At 43.6% G+C, this 17,760-nt stretch overlaps 1 long non-coding RNA gene across 1 annotated transcript in view; it reads right to left on the reverse strand.

Moving 5' to 3' along the window:
- Positions 1-16,243, reverse strand: part of LOC138108454 (uncharacterized) — a 33,693-nt gene extending 17,450 nt beyond the window's left edge. The window contains exon 1 of the long non-coding RNA XR_011149971.1: positions 16,183-16,243. This is a non-coding gene — a long non-coding RNA (uncharacterized lncRNA). The remainder of the gene's footprint in view (positions 1-16,182) is intronic.
- Positions 16,244-17,760: the final 1,517 nt, after the last annotated feature.

Here is a 17,760-nt window from a genome sequence, read left to right on the forward strand (position 1 = left end):
ATGGCCCAGGATCCTCTGGGTGAAGGAGCCTTTACATTATGAAGAGCAGCACATCCGCACAGAAGGCAGGAGAGGTGGGATACACAGGCACCATGCCAAGACCCCGTCACTCCCCAGCCATTCCACATTGTTGTCCCCTCCAGTACTCTGCAGTGCCATGAGTGAGGCAGCCCTATCCCAAGCTGTGCCTCTCTCCACAGAAAGAGGACTTTTTTGCACCCCAGGAGCCTCGTGCTCTCAAGGCATCAACCACATGCCCTCTCCAGCCCACTGCAGAGGCCACACACCCACCCTCCACCCCAAAGTGCTGAGCAGTCACATCTGATGCTGCCGCAAGCAGGACACGCATGCAGTGTGTCCTGATTAACCTCCTTCCTCCACCACCTCGCCCAGGGAGACAGTGAAAACAACACTGGTGGTGAAGGGGAAAGCCTTGCCCCCACGCACCACACGTGACTCCACCCCAAACCCTGAGAGCCTGCAGCAGCAGCCACTGTGCTCATCTCCGGCACGGCTCAGCGGCCTGGCGCGGGCGTATGTGGGTCATGGCTGTCCTAGGCCAAGCTACCACTCAGTGATCCTGAGGAAAGGAGGTTTTTCTTGCTAGCTGCCAGTGTTGCAAGCTGGAGTCCGAAAATTAAGCAACGATTTCTCAGCCTCAATTAGTCATCTAAGAAATATCTATTTTTAAAACTAGACGAACCTCATCTTAGATGTGGAGGCATCCACCATAATAGGTGGATAAATTCGTGTAGATCTTGGGAAAAATGCTTCATTTTTAAAATTTCATCACAGTTTCAGATATTCACTATTTACAATTGAAAAGCCAAATGGAAAATCTTGCTATTCACTGATGACCCACATCAGGTTTTAGAGCTGTTTTTGAAAAGCAGAAAGGGTATTTGGCCAAGAACTGGTGGTAAATGCTGAAGATTTTGATGGGTTTTCCCACTCAATAACTATTTCGTTTGAATGCAGAGGAGGTCTGTGAGATTTAGGAAGAAATGTACCATCCTTACTGGTGTTGTACCTCTGTTTTGTTACCGTGTTTGAGTTAACATAAAGAGAATGGTTTTCTTCTGTTCATTTTCTAGTTATTTTTAAAAAGGAAAGCAGAGTCTTAGAAATGAAGCACTTTAAAAGTTTTCTCTTCTATTTTTACCTGCACAATTGAATACTTTAAATCCAGAGCTTCTTCCCAAAGGACATTAATAAAAACTGACAAATTCAAAAATGGGTAGGGAGAGCATCGGAGATGAGCACTTGTTGGGCAGACATACAGAAAATGAGAAAAAGCATCAATTCTCATGTGAATCCTCCCCTTTGGGGCAGTTGCAGACACTAGCAATCCTCATCGCATTTGCAGTAGGGTTGGTTGCCTGCTTTACCCTCTAGAGATGTGCCTGCTAGAAGTCCCAAACCTTCCCAAACCATTTGCAAATCCTTCTAAGTGGAGCAACTATCTCTATTAAAGCAATGAAAACTAAGTTTCTTTCCCATGCACTCCTGGGATACTCTCTATTTTGGCTCATATTCAGGAAGGCAATTAAATATGTGCTAACTCTATGCTCATGAATAGTCACATTGAAATTTAAAGAATTACACATGCCTAAGTGCTTTCTTGAATGAAGCCCAAAGCTTGTATCCCAAAGAGAGCTAGAAACACCGTGGCTGAAAGCCACACACTGCTCTGAAGGCCATGTCAAGGGAGCTACAATTCAGCAGACGCTCCCAGGAGGGTGCGGGGAGTGAAGGAATGGAGTCCAGATTTATGGATGTTGCAAAAGAAAATTCACCATTTTCCATTTGTAGTCATTGCCCTACCACTCTTGATGAAAGAATATAGTGGTTTTCTTCCATTCTCTGTTTCTCCTTCCCCAACCTGATAGAATTTAACTAAGTAATACCTGATTCTCACTATTTTGCAAATTTCACCTATAGGGCCCATAAGTGTTGTGGAGTATATGTGAAGAGGATACAAAGAGACCGAGGGGAATCCCTGCAAACAAGGCATAGGAATTTGGTTAGATTGTTACCTACCTCTTTGGCCTTAGCAAAGGCAGGAAACTCTTTCTCATTTTCCCCAGCTAATGATAATAATTTCCCAGGAATATGAAGTGAAACTCCTTCAGGACAATTTATTTGTTGTAATCCGTGCTTGCATTGGTATTAATTGTGTCCTCTCCTGGTAGCAGAGCTGCTGTCAAAATAGAGAATCCTTCCTCCCTGGCTGCCATGAGATGCAATGGTTTACACTCTCTTCTGCCAAATGACCTCCACCATGAATGCTAAGTTGCCTACCATGGTAAGTGCCAGCCCCAAACATGCTGATGCAGCCCAGCAGCTTCAGTGTGCTTGGGTTGGGCTGAATTAGTCAATAACCTAAGAGAAATGGGGTTTGCTAGGTATCAAATGTATCCTGACAGTATTACTAAGTGATTTTCAGTCACTTGCATTTTTTCTAGATGCTCTGATACTTCCTGCTTTGGGCAAAATACAGCAGAATATTGTTTAGCACAAAAGATCAGGTTTTTTTCCTTGCAAAGCCACTGTGGACACACTCTACCAGGAGCTGATGAATGATAGTGTCACTGTGAAGGGACACTTGGGTGACAGCTGATAATTTACATATCATTGACTTGGCAGCTTCTCGGGGAAGAGTCACTGAAATCAGAACACCCCCTCCACAGGTGCCAGTGGCTGACTCACTTGAACACCACAAATTTCTTGTGTGGCCTCAGACAATGCCCCCAGGCTCCCACCTCATTCCTTTTCTCCATTCCTTTTTGTCCTTTCCATCTGCAATCTCGTCCACTACATCTTGTACAGGAGGAGGCCTAGTGCCATCAGGCCCTGCTCTTTTGTGGAGATGGTCCAGGCTGCCTAGGGGAAGAGGTCATGCAGAGATGTAAGAGGTTTCAGACAAACCATTCTTTTCAGCTGTGCCAGTTGTTGCCCTTGATTTGCCAGTTTCAAGTCAAGATGCAAAGTCACACGAAAAAAAGAACCTAATTTTAATTCTTAAGGTGTTTTGAACCATGATGTATCGATATTTTTTCTGTTTGGTATTTGTCCTTTTCAAATGCAAAGACTTTAGTTTTCTGTTATGCAGAAACATGTTTAGTGGAGTGACTTTTGGTTTCGATTTAGCTAATGGGTGTGAAAAAGAGCACTTTCTTCATTTGGACTCATTCATTCACAGTTAAGAAATCAGTTGGGAGTGGAAGAAGCAGTAAAGCTTGTTTCCTCTTCCAGCCTGTAACTAGAAGCAGGTGGGCAAGGTCAAGACATGCTTGTTTTAGAAACATAAAGGATGTGGGTGAGACTTTCCAAACTGCAGCTCAGGGAGGTACCGTTCCCACTTCACACAACTGTCACTAATTTCCAGTGAGATACTTTGGAAAATGCCACAGAGAGCTCATCTCTATCTTTAAGGACTTATATGTCTTTAAATATCTAGTTCACAGTCACCAGTAGCAGGCTGTCCATTCATTAAAGCACAGTTACTACTTCCCTTATTCAACACATCCTTTAGATGTAGGTACAAAACTTGTTTTGTTGCCTTGCCTATTCACCCTTCCCCAAAAAACACCAGGTACATTTGAAACAGTTGGGGTTTTGTTTATTAGTCGAAAATGTTGGTTAAATGTCTGATTTGTGTACTTTTTATTGATTTTCCACTTCCACCCATCAACTCCTTGACACTAATAATGGAACTATTAGTTCTAAGAAATGTTGTCTTTTACCTTTATCTGATACAACACTCGTGTGTCCACACATACAGTCTTGCTCATGATCAGAGAAGTTTGATGTTTCCCCTGCTCAGTCATCTTGTCCTGTGCCTGAGCATGAGAAAGGGTCTCCTGGTTACCTGCCACCCACTACAGCAAGTAAATATTCATGCCCTTTACAACCTGTCTCTCCAGCATGGATCACCCACACTCCAAAGGTTTGGGGGGTTTTTTTGCCAGTGCAAAATTTCCTGGAAACCTCTGCAAAAGCAGAGTTCAAGTGGTGTTCTGGTACCAAATCTAAAATAACTGCAAATGTTTTCTGGAGACTTTGCTGCACTGTGACTTGTCCTTTGCTGAAGTTCCCAAATTATTACCTGATCTGTAACCTAAAACTGGTTTCCGTGAGAAATACTTTCAGTTTGGTTTTTCATTGAGGTCTGAAAATAGGTCTGGCACAAACGTCCTGCCCGTGTTACCAACCACAATTTTTATATATAGCAAGCACTCCTGTGAAATAGATTTATTACAGTTAGCTGACAAGAATTATTTCTACCAGACAGTGAGATCACCTTGTGAGTGTGGAGACTGTTTCAGAGGAGGTTGCTGTTTTAAGGTTTCTTGAGGTGTGCCCACAAGTCTGTTTATTCTCATGTATCTTATGTGGTCAGGGTGGTGGTGCTGGAGATTTTCATTTCTGAGCAATTTCTTTTAGTTTATTAAATTAATTTAGGTTCAAATGGAGTACTGGGTTTTCGTTTGTGGTGCTGCTTTTCCTGTTACTGTTGTTGTGGTTTACCGTCCACACTGGGGTATTCAAAAACTGCTCTTCAAACTTCACCAAACTTGCTTTGTGATTTGTGTTTTAGCAGTTCTGAGCATTTCTTATTCTCAGGATGCTGAGCATGGGGCTGGTACTCCCTGCAAGAGGAATCACAGGATATACAGTGCTGGGACATCAGTGGAGGCTTGTGGCTTCAGCCAGACTCGTTTCAAGTCCTTGTTGGTCAGGAACTGAGCAGATGTAGAGGTCCATCCAGACAGGGTTTACAATAGCAGCAAGGCCTTCTTTAACATGCAAATGTTGTTAAGGAGTTGCATTTCCAGATTGGCTTCTTCCCTATATCCTATAGTAGTGCATTTTAATTGCTAAAGCAACTCATGGAGAAGACAAATAATTAAATAAATAAATAAATAAATAAATAAATAAAGGAGAGATAGCAGAGTCTTTCCCAGGCTTAAGCAATGATTTAGAGGATGATGTTAGGCAAGTTTTGGTACTAACTTTCCTATTTGTATGATAGAGATCTTAAGATTAATCACAGTGGGCCAGTCCCTCAAGGATGTCATGAAGGTTAACTCCTATTAGAAAGTATTCTGAGCTAATCAAAGAAAAGGTTCTACCCACACGAACATAGTGGGAGGCTTGGCATTTCTCTACTCAGCTATAGTGACGACATTTGAGATCGTGACTCCAGTTCCCAAATATGAGCAATACGGGATTTCAGCTGGGGAGGTGGGAGTGAAACAGTGCAAGAGCACTTCAGGAAAGGGATAACTGAGGGCATCATCTGCTCAGATCCTCAATGGTCAGCAGAGCAGGACCTCCTCATTTTCCAGTGCATATTTACATCAGTATACATTTCCTTAGGCTTCAGAAACATACAGTTTAAACAGTACAAGAAGCACAGAGGAACAGAAAGATGCCCCTCTTTCCTTTGACAGCAGCTCTGCTGTCAAAGCTGTGTGCTTGGCAAGGGCAATATATCTGACAAAGTCTGATCAGACGGTATTTGCAATCACAAAAAGGTCTGCTTGAAAAATGTCACCTCGAGACAGGGTCTGAGCCTCACTCAGAGAAGCACAGCTGCTTCTGCTGGGAATCTCTCCAGTGAGGTGTGCACCATGGGGTCACAGCAGCTCTGGAAAAGCTGCTGCAACTCAGCCACAAATGCCCCCAGCTGTGCCCCTTGCCTTGCTATCATGTCATGTCTCTCACATTGGTCCTCTCTGCTCCCAGACCTACAGTGTAATGCCAGTAATCCCATGGCCACCCACAAGGGTCCTCAGTTTCCCTTCATCACCTCTCATCCCAAACCCGTTTATTTCTTGCTTGCTTGAAGATGGACCCATCATAGTTGTCTGTAATGACTCTCCTTGCACAGACCCCCAACTTCTACCACTGTGTCATCTTCTTCACACCCCAGTCACATCCCAGTCAGTTTTCTAGCACTCTCCCACTCCTAAAGACCACTACAAACAGATGAGTAACTCCAAAACTAGCTTTGCATTTGTTTTTAATAGAGATGGTGAGTTCCCTGTATAATAACTTTTGCATGTTATCATCATCTCCATCATTTTTTCCAGTATTCAAAAGCCTTTAAGGTTCTTTGCTTTATGCCAAAACAATTTTGCCATTTAACAAAGGCAGGCAGAACCCTGTCAGTTTTCTCAGTTGAAGTTCGGTGCAAAATAAATATTGGAAACCACTAGCATAACCAGTTCTTAATCCTGTGGTAGTCTGCAATATGTTGCAGTGCTCCATGGCCCTTATCATTAGAAAATGTTTCTGATGGCTAAAATAAATCTTCCTTGCTGCACATTAGGCTTGTTACATGTTGTGCTGTTGCCACGAGGTATGGACATTTTATCACAGTCTTCCTCGCAGCTACGTTTTACATATTTGAAGACTGTTTCCTTTTTTTCGGAGTAGATACAGTCTCATTTTTCAATTTTTCCCCTGAGTTCACATTTACTAGACCTCTAATCACTCTTGTTGCTTTTGTCTGAGCTTTCTCCAGCATGTTAGTAGGGCAGCTAAATATATCGCTGCTCTTCTTTGAGATTCAAATCGGTCTTTATGCTATGAATTATCCCCAGAGCTCCCATAAGCTTGGTTACCAGCCTATTCACCTAAATCCTTTGCTAAACCACCACTTTCTAGGATAAAGCCCCTATTCCTATAGGTAAGCTGCCTTTATTTATCCCCAGCTTCATGGTCTTTCATTTGGCTGTCAAAATGTGTACTGTTTAACTGATCTTCCTTTAACAAGTAATCCAGATCAATTTTTCTAGCTGACCTATCCCTAATGCTTCTTCACCAGTTTTTTGTTACCTCCAGATCTTCCCCCAAGACCAGAAAGAAAACCTGTGGGACCCTGCAAGGAACCCAGGGCCACAAACTCTCATTTACAGGCAATATTTAATCTCTTCAGGATGGGCCCTTTTGACTTTGAAGTTCTCATTTATTTTCATAGCACCGTGCGCAGTGAAATCACTTCTTACAAAACCCTAAATGTGTTGTGTCATCTCATTTACCCTTACCAAACCTGGGATCTGCTCAGGAAGCAATAGCAAACCTGCTATGTAGAAGGAACCTACAGCTCTCTTAGGGTGTGACAAAGAGTTTGAGAAAAAAAAAGCTGGTGTGTTGCTTGGAAAAGAAAATGTAAAGGCAGGAAAACTATTAGACATAGGAGGAGTGTATCTGTACTCATTTCATAAAGACACGAATTAAGTACTGGAACTGACTAACTAAATTGATTGCATCTGGTAAGCATTAACTGAGCACACATTTCTGAACTGTTTGCTGCCTTTTTGATCCCACTGGGTAGTCAGCTTCTGATATTTCCACTGAACCATGTTTAATCATGTTTAGCAATATTTTAGTGATAAGTGATAGCTCCACTTCCAGCCTTTGATGCATATGATTATATTACCTCCTCCTTCAGTGAATGCAAAAATCCACTGGTAACTGGTACTACTGACGTCTGAGGAAGTCAGGGCTGTTATTGTTTCAGTGTTCAGCATGCTGCTGCTGCTGCACCGCTTTGATCCGTGGCCTTACGTGGCTTTTTAAAGCGGAGGAGGGTGGAGGGAGAAGGGTTACTGGGCTTGTAAACATTTCTATTACATCAGATTAGTTTCCCTGCCATGTGCAATCTGCTGGTGTGACTCAGACTTTCACATTTTATAAAGTCAGTTATGTCTACCGGGACTGCAACCATTCTGAGAGATTCTAGATAAATGTGAATTAGTTTTATTCTTATCTTATTACACAATGTACAATTGTACAAAAAAATGCCCTTTTGTTGACTTTTAGTGCAGATGCGCAACCACTGGCAGATAATGAGAACAACATGTTCCCTGTCTCACCAGCTCTTTTATTCTTTGGCTGAAAGTCTTAACCCAGGTTTAGGACTAATCCGTGCTCATTCAGGGTGTTCTTAACTGCTCTCCTCCCACCTCTCAACTTTTCTTTCTTTCATTGGAGCTGCACCGCGGTGACCTGAGATAGAGGCCACTAAATAGCTGGAGTCATGTTTCTCAGAGTAGATCGTTCAACCACTTTTACCCTGGGAAATAGGGCATGCTTTTTGCAGTTAAAAGATCTGGGAAAGACAATTTATTTTTGCCCTTGATTTGGTTTAGGGCACCGCCAGTAGCATGGGAAAAGTGATAGTCATTACCAGCACAAATATTAATGTCTCATACGAAATAATCTGGGGCACCACATGTAACATTTTCCCTTCAGGACTTTCTGGGCAGGATTTTCAAACACTCCACAACAGTCCAAGTTTACAATTGCTTTGTTATTTCCCACACATTTTCTTGCCAAATGTTTCCACAGTTGTCTGCTATTCAAATAATGTCTTACTAGAGGGATGATAATTTTCATTGTGTTAGGGAATAGGCAGGGTTCACAGGTTGTTTGCAGATATCTTTAGCAATGGCTGTGATTTCTTCAGCACTGGGGTAAACAATGAGTGTTTTTCTTTTTGGATGACCTACCTGCCTGCCTCACTAAGGCACATCACCATTTCTAACTTTTCTGGCAACAGTAAATAGGACCCATTCACTAGCCCCAGGCAGAGGAAAAAAGTGCACCACATCCTTGAAGAAAACATGATGATGGTTTGTAGGGAGGCCCCAGATACTCCCCCAGGGTCCTGCAGCGCATCAATGCAGCTCTGCAGCATGGAGAGCCAAAACCCATGTTTTTGGAAAGTGCAGGGTGGGACTCACAGACAAATAAAGACTGTGAGTGAGAAAAAAAAATATTCAGGAGATTGTGAATAATCCTTACCAGTCCTTCATTTAATTGACAGGACATTAGCCTGTAATTGCTACTAAGCAAAGAAGCCACTAAAAACCATACAAGAAACTATTCAAGATACTCACTCGATCAGCCATCACAATGGGCTGCATCTTGGAGGTATCTGCTAGGGTCATGCAGAAAAACCATTGCCACACACAGCAGGGTCCCACATGGGGATGGGAAACAGGACTAGAACACAAATCAAGCAAGAATCTTTCATTGCCCTAAACGAGTTTCTTGGTCTTTCTTTCTGCGCCTGTGTTTAGTCCCACACTCACGACTGCTTTTGAATGCAGACCCAGTGCACAACCCCCCTTTTCTTCAGGTGAAGGGGGACCTTGGTATGGGTGGGAAGTGAAGTGGGTGCTGACAGCCCTCCAGCCAATGAAGCCCTTTCACCAGGCTGCCATGGACCAGCGGGCTGTGGGATGGCTCATGAAGATTTTATCACTCAGAGGAGTGTGTCAGTGCAGAATATGAGCCTAAAGATGTTCTATTTGTGGAAAAGCATTTTCTTATTAACCAACCTGTATTTGACAGGGTTTTTTACCGAAACAACAGCCTCCCCCAGCAGGTAAATGTGACTGTGCCAGCAGTTAGCATTCCCCGGGGCCCTCCTGCATCTAGCATACAATTAGATGCATTTGTCTGCAAACGCTTTAAATATTTCAGCTGGTCTGCCATTAAGGAATAAGAAAGGGTTTTATGTGAAGAGCAACTCAGAGCATTGCAAGGCAGCCAGTATCACAGAGAAGGCATAAGAATGATTTGGGAAAGATAATGGTTGTGAGTAATGTTATAAATGATCTCATAGACTTTTTTTTTTTCCTTCTGTGAAGTAAATGACCTTCCTTCTCCCACTTAGGGAGCTGAGCGGCCATTACAGCGTGAAAAATGTTCCTCTCAGTCAGGACCACTCAGTACATTTTTACTGAGGTCCATTGGATAATTTTAATGACATCTGCTCATTTTCACTCCACTCTTCCTTGTGGTCTTGCCAAGACACAGAGATGACAGCAAGGAACAAGGGCTCTCTCACAAGGATGCGGAAGGCTTCACATGCCTAGGTCTTCTCTGATGTCTGAAACATCACTTATGCACCTTTGCCTTTTCAACTCCAGATTCACTGCTAGTGTTCTTATTGGCAGCTGTAATACTCATATTACAGCTAAATTTATAAGCCTCAATGAGAACCACGACACAACATGATGAGACACTACGCCCCTGTAGCAGCAAACAGAATATCCGTCTTTCAAAGATCTAATGGGCAGTAACACAAACACGGCAGGCATGTGAGGATGCAGACAGTGGCAGTTTTCTGTGAGCAAGAGGCCAGAGAAATGAGTGTGTGACCCACAGCACCAACGTGATGCCACCAAGTGGGTTATCAGTGGACATTGCAGTGCCAGCAGATGAGTCAGGCTTTCTCCTCACCTTTCCAGGCTGTGTCTTGCAGGTGCCACATCCTTCACCCCTGTCACTGTATGCATAGTCACAAAGCTGTAATGTGGAAGTTCTAATCTGAGACATGCCTAGAGGCAGGGTTGCCCCAAGATCTTGTCTTTGCTCTCTTTCAGTGTTAAGGCCGTGACAAATAAGCTCCATTTGGAAAAGAATCCCACTCAGGACCCACTTAAAATTTTCCTTTCTTCCTCACTTGGTAAAATTTTCCTCCTTTCTGTCTCTGTGGGATGTGCAAGTGATGAGAAAACAATTATACCTTCATTATGCCTTTGTATTCAAAAGATACTGGCACAGGAGACCTCATGAAAAGAGGCCTTGCCCCCGGTCAGGTTTTACTATTCTGGATGCCTAGTAATGGGTGAATGGCATGCAAAAGCCTTACACACTTGTTATAAGTTTAAGCATTTGTAATCATGTATTCAAGATTGTTAGACATCATGGCTAAAAGTCCAACTGAGACGTCTTTTGGAAGAGCAAACCCCCCACAAAAATGTTTCTGCGTTACAAATAATTCAAATCCTTATTAATCTCACCCATTCTACTACTTAAAGCCTATCTCAAGGATTCCTACATGAAGTAAGATTCAGCACAAGTGGCAACAATTGTGCAACTTCTTTTGATTCCCAAATTGCTATCTTTACCACAAAAACTTTGTTACAGTCAGAGTCCCCTTGCAAATGTGTTTCAACTTAAAATGTCAGTTAAAGCACCAAAACCTGAAGCCCTGCCTCCTTTTTCATTTAGAATTTGTTCTGGCAAAGCTCCCCTCAAGTCAAGCAGAGACACCACCACTCCAAACAAAAGCTTCACAGTTTGACTCAATAAACTTGCCATCTTCACATAAAGAAATGGATAAAGAGGCAAACAAGCCATTGTCCTGACACGTCACGTAGCTTTTAGGCAGGACACTGTGTTCAGCCTCTAAGCCACCAGACCAGTGCTTGCACTGATCAGTGCTGCTGAGCTTAAACCTTTAGTCACGGCGGTCCTGCAGTGATTCTCAGATCACTCTGCCAAAAGCAGCTGTGGTGGCTACACAGGAGCAGATGACAACCCAGGTCAAGCTTGCAAGCTCTGATGCATTTCTGGTGCTCACAGCAACACTGTGGTGTCCTGCCTGGCCCCATCTCATGGAGTGGTGGGAGCACACTTAGGTACATCCAGCCTGAGCACTGGAAACTTGCCAGCGATAAACCCACAGGTGCCCATCACTGTTTTATAGCCTTTCTGCCAGAACACAACAATTGCTTCCCAAGGCTTTCTCTCCTTTCTGTAGATAAGGTCTGACAGCACTAGAGTATGGGCTGCTTGCTGGTGCCTGGTGAGGGTGGCTCTGGTGCCAGACTATGAGGTGTAATTAAGACATGGGCAGTGACTCCCATATGGTGCAGGCTGACCGGCTGTGGGCAGGGACCTCATGCTAGACCAGCAAATTAACCCATCATATTTCCAGGGAGAGTAGATGGTGTGCTCATGCTGCATTAGAGCATGCTCTGTGCTGCATTTAACAGAATATTTCTTTCAAGTTTATCTGTGTTTTTCAGAACCCATAGAACAAAATATCTAATGTAGCTCATTCACCTTACTCTCAACATCATCGAATATTGCTCCCTAAAATTTATGGGCATCCAGGGTGAAAGACTGCCTGGATTTGAGATAGATGTCATTGTGCATTAAAATGCTCATGTTTGGAGTAGAAAAAGAAAATGATTTAGTGGAATATTGATTTTATAAGGAGAAGGGGAATTACAGTTGGCGATTGGAGCTAGTCCAGCTAGAGATGAGTCAAAGCAAATGAGAAGATTCATGCACTTACGTTAGGAACTTGGTTTCCCTTACTTAGATAATTACTTATCTGTCATTGTAGAAAACCTTACAAGTGCAAATGCAATGTCTCTGTGAGATAGGGAAGGTTTGTTATCCTCCATTATGCTCACAACAGAGGCCCAGAACTTCAGGCAATACCCTCATGGTTTGTTGAGAATCCTCTTGAAGGCCACCACCATGGTCCAAACTGTTAGGGCACCCCAGCTACCATCAGATCAGGGATATGGTTGATCATGCAACCCACCTCAAAGGGTCACTTTCACACTATCCCCACAGCTGACATGTTTACATCCTCTGATCCCAGTCCTTGGAAGTATACACACATTAGGTATCCAAATCCCTGCAGGCCTTCAGCTTCCCACTGACTGTGGTGCTATGATAGACTGATATGGGTGAGCAGAAAGGGAGCTTTTGCAAAGGGTATGATATCTTCACCCATGTTGGGACCAAACACAGAGAGCCCCAGGCAGACTGCTCTCCCCTACACCAGGAGCTCTGAAAATTTGTAGAGGCTCTTTCCACCAAGCTCAGACCTGTCAAGCTCAGGGCACCTACCATGACTCTCACTTCTGTTGTCTCAGAGGAGATGGAAGACAGTGTGTGAACTAAGAGTTTGCCCAAGGCCCTAAATCAAAATAATAAGCAGATGTAGAGTGCAAAACTATTCTGCAATTGTCAAAAGCAAAAACTTCTGTTCTCCAATGCAAGAAAATTATAATGATCCCCTGCAGAGAGGCTACTGCCAAGGGGTAAACCCAAAAACTGTCCACATTTAATAGCTTTGCACCATTAATGACTGAAAATAACACTAAACTTTTACAAAAGTTCCAGACTTCCTCACTGGGGAATGCACAGATAATAGAGGTATTTTCATATCACTTTTTTTTAAATTTGGGCCAGCTCAGATAAAGCACAGACCACACACTGAAAGACTGGTCACTCTCTATTATGACGGCCATCTGGAATCCTCTCAGACTAAATGTACCCAGGCCATCACTGGTTTATGACTGGAATAGGCCACGGTAGAAAAACAGAAAGCAAAAAAATGGAATGTGACTTAAAGCTTAAAAAAAAGTAAGAAATAAAGTCTGCCCTTTTAGCACTTCCTTGCGGTCTGAAGATGTTCAATAAATAAAGAATGAGAGCCACTAGCCCTTTCTGACTTACTATGCCAGGTGTCAAATCCAGATTATAAGGTATCCATCCATCTTCTTGGTAAAGTGGATCTGTTTCCATCATCTATAAAATAACAGAGACAAGACAGTTTATCCTACCATACCCCAAAAAAAAAAAAAAAAAAATCAAGGGGGTAGAAAAATCCACAAAATATCCTGGTGGTCTTCCTCTGGGTCCTGTTCATATTTTTCATGTTTTCCTTTACCAACCTGGAGAAACACTGCCAGCTCACTTGCCTGGTTCAGAAGCCAAAGTTCCACAGATGGGGCTGCCTAGTAGGAGCCCTTGGGCTCACAGTGGTGACACCAGCTGCTATCACCCGTCTCTGATGCACAGAGGAAGTGTGGGGATAACTGTGGCTTGTGCATGCGTGGTCTTGCACGAGGTGGTAGAGGCAAGACCTGGCAGTCACATTCCTCCAGCAAAGCATCCTCAGGATTGCCTGCATTTCTGCTCCTCAGGGTCTCCCCTTCTCCATGCAGTGGTGGCTTTTCCAAAGCAGCAATCCCATATGTACTCTTCCAGTGCGAAAAGGACGACCAGGATTCCAGACAGGCCATACACAGGGATACATCTTGTGTCCATGCCCCAGTGGTTCTGTGAAGGCCAACTGCAAGAAGGTGCATGGGGATATGATCAGTTTGTCAGCTTTCTCACAGCTTCAGGGCTCCATGCAGGACTCAGAGCAAACTCCAGAGAGGGTATTGCAGAATGCTATCCATCTTTCCAAAAGTGGATGCTGTGGAGGGCAAACATAAGGCCAAGTTTCTTACATATTTCATGCCTAGAGATGCTAACTGAAGTGCACACGGCTTTGGCAGCTGGCCCCCCAGGCAATGAAAAAAATTGGCCTTGAATTTTCCAGCAGGGCCACTTTTGTTGGATTGTGTTAGATAGATGCTGACAATGGCTCAGGAGAAAAGTGCAGAGTAAGAAGCTGAAGTGCGGGTCTCTAAATACAGCTCTCAATCTCCTCATCTGGCTGTCCTTGTCACTGTGTGTCCCCTTATGCAGATGCCTATGCACAAAGCAACCCTTATTTAACCCAAAACAAAACAAAGCAAACTTTTTCTTATCACCTACTGGGCTTTGTAACACATGACGCTGTTTTTCTTCCAAGCATAACAAAGGTCTGTGGCAGGATTTATCTTCGCACCAACAACACTCTTTATTCAGTGCAGGTGAGGGAACAAAGCCGTGCCTCCCTGCCTGCCCTCAAGGACCTTACACAGTGCCTACACAAACATTAGCAATATGTGTAGCTGTTGCACTGTGCACTTGCAGGATGGAAGTGTCAATCTGATCTCCTGAATGGGTACTTTTCATGATGCCTCATGACATAATAATCTTGTAGCATCTTTAATTTAAAATAAAAGCTCCTGCAGAGGATTGCTCCTGCAGTCTTCCCGACCTGAAGAACTCAAGCGGGGAGATGGCATGCAGACAGCTATACCTTAGAGGATTCCACTCATGGCTCTTCCATTGTTTGTTTGACGGTAATGCAAAAAAGGTGCAATCGAGATCAGCATCAGTTGTGCTGTGTGTCACCCAAATACACAGAGAGATGTAGATGCAGGTCTGAAAATCTGTAGACATATTTAACTAGCTGCTTTTGATCTGAATGGCACCGCGGGGCAACAGCAACTCTCCCTAGACAGATGAGCAGAGGCTGAAGGAGCCAGAGGTCAGGTCTGTACAGTGTCACCTGCAGGCACATGAACTGACACTATTAAACAAGGTGGTGTCAAAGAAAAGCTACCTAATTCATCTAATCATAGCTCCACCCATGCACTGTATCCATTCTGAGAGTGATTTTAAATTAGTTTTGGCCTAGGAACCCAAAAAATATACATTTACATCTTTCTTCACACAGAAGAGATGCCTGACCTAATTTACAGCAGGGACACACAAGCAACACTGTCAGCACAAGCACGGGGAAGAATCCCTGGAGGGGGGAAAAGAGTGGCTGAAGGTGAGGTGGAGGTCCCTGATTTGGCACTGACACCAGCACTGGGGTGTCTGCAAAGCTCAGCCTCACAAGCATCAGGTCTGGGCACCCCCACTGCTGCCAGGTAACATATGTCCATTCACAGCTGCGTCCACAGTAGGATCAGGGTGGAGAAAAGGAGAATTAGAGCATACCAAGAGAGGAAAGATATCATTAGCTGCTCAGGAATGCTGTCTTTTGGCACTGTCTGCCATTTCTTTTCCTCCTTTTATTCTATTTCTCTGGCATTAATAATTTAGAAAATTAATAGATTAAAAATTAATATATGCCATTGTAGAATGTTCATGAAGGAACATTGCAAGAGATTATCCTTTCCCCATTCATACTGCAGGCCCAAAGCTGACCTTAGCTACCCCACTGGACTCAAACATTTTTATTTTTCCTTTGTGCATTTTGGATCCAATAGCTCAAGGGAAACTGAAGAAAGCTGGGAAATGGAATTACCAGCCTAAAAACAAGACAAATCATGACTGTCACATTTCTACACTAAAAACTAAAAAATAAAAGCATGAAGAAAAGAAAGACTGACTGAAAGGGCACGTGAAGAATTCCCCCTTGAGAACCTGTTTCTGTGTCTTTCGGGATTAATTTAGTCAAGGAGGGGACTGTGGATACATTATAATGCCTGCTGTTTCAACTGAAGGCTATTCTAAGCAAACAAAATCTTAAAAATACACAAAGCAAAGCCATAAGCCCAAGAGAGATGGCTTTGAAGTAGTATATTCAATCATCCTGTATCTGGTACAAAAGCTCCTATTCAGCTCAGTTTATAACAGTTTAAACAATGTATTTTTAACAGGGAAGGAAAAGAAAAATAAGATATTTCATGGTAAGCCACATGGTTAATGGCCATTTGCAAGGAATTGCTGTGCACTCACCAGGAAGACGAGTTTTGTGATCCAGCCTTTGGGCTTGAGACAAGTCCCAATTTTAGTAGAATCCATTCAATGTTTAATTTTTCCAGGGTAAACTCAGTGAATACCTTTCACTGCTCTATCTGTATTTACACTATTAGGATTCGCATCACTGTGTTTTCCGATCTGCTGCTGTGTGAGAACTTTCATGAGAACTTTCTTTATTATCTGCCTGATATGGATGTGGAATGTTTTGGTCAGGGTGAGGCTAAAGTCTGATACAGTGCACTCAAAATTTTCCACAGTACAGGCTGGCTTTTCTCTGGCATGGGTTGATCAAACCTTTGTTTCAAATCTTTGCAAACTGTGATCTGCTCACCTTGGGTTCACCCTCTGCTTTTCTCTGGTTTCTCCCCTATTCTCATTCCTTACCCCTTCTCCCACTTGTCTTTTATTTCCACTTGCATTGCAGCTTTCCATGTGGAGATACAGCCCTGCAGAGGAACCCTCCAAAACCTAAACCCAAGACACAAATCACACAAGAAGCATGCAGTTAGTCTTGTGTTTGCTGCCATCACATTATTTGCTGTGCTTAAACATAGCATCCTATTTCTGCCTGGATCCAGAGACAGATGAAGACACTTTGGCAGCTGAGGACACCCTACTCTTCTTTCGTTTTAAAACATTGTTTTGTGTCCCTCCTTCTCCCCTGCCACAAGCATTGAGCATCCAAGCTGGAGAGACACATGGAAATGGGGCAACCCATGGGCTGGGGGGCAGGTCCCCTCATTGCCACTGCCCCAGTGAGTTTCTCCCCTCTTACAGAGAAAAGCAGAGGCAGCAGCAGCAGCTAAATCAGGGAAGGTGGGGGCTCTGTAAGGCCATCCTCCTACAGCAAGGGACAGTTTTCTCTGCATTTCTGAATCACAAGTCTTCCCCTGGGTGGCTTTTAAGGGCCTGGACCCCTCAGTGTGGAGAGGTTGGAGCTCTGCAGCAGTGTTGCATGGGGCAAGAAACTGGGGCCTTTCCCCTCTACAACTTCATCTGAGAAATGAGGATGCTGGGAACATGCACTCAGGGCTCATCCCAGAACATTTGGTACACTCATCCTTAACCCTGAGGAGACGATGGTCCCACAGGAGCCCTCACAGTCACTACCACCACCAGTATCCCAACAGCACCAGAAGACAGAAGGGCTGCAGCATATTTACCTCCTCCTAGCACCTGTCTTCTTAGGGGTAAATCAAGGAAAAAGTCTCCAGCCTACCCATTATTAAGGCTTTTTTTTTTTCTGGCAGTCTATCTGTCCAGCAGAAACTGGCTGCTGTTTTTGCAGTGTCTAGCATGTTCAGGTTACAGTTTTGCTGGCCCTTTAATAATTTTATTAATAATTATTATGGTTGATTTACATTGTCCCTCTCCACGGTGCACACATTGGCCTTGCAAAGCAGTTGCAAGCCGTGTCCCCCAACACAGCTGCATTTTCTGTGGTGTGCCTGATCTACGTGTAATTCATGGCTCAGCTGGGATTTTGGTGGCATAAATAGCATTACACCATTATGAGATGACAACAGATGCCAGAGCTGTTATCTGTCAAAGTGA

This window comes from Aphelocoma coerulescens, chromosome 3 (assembly GCF_041296385.1).
Source record: "Aphelocoma coerulescens isolate FSJ_1873_10779 chromosome 3, UR_Acoe_1.0, whole genome shotgun sequence".
NCBI lineage: Eukaryota > Metazoa > Chordata > Aves > Passeriformes > Corvidae > Aphelocoma > Aphelocoma coerulescens.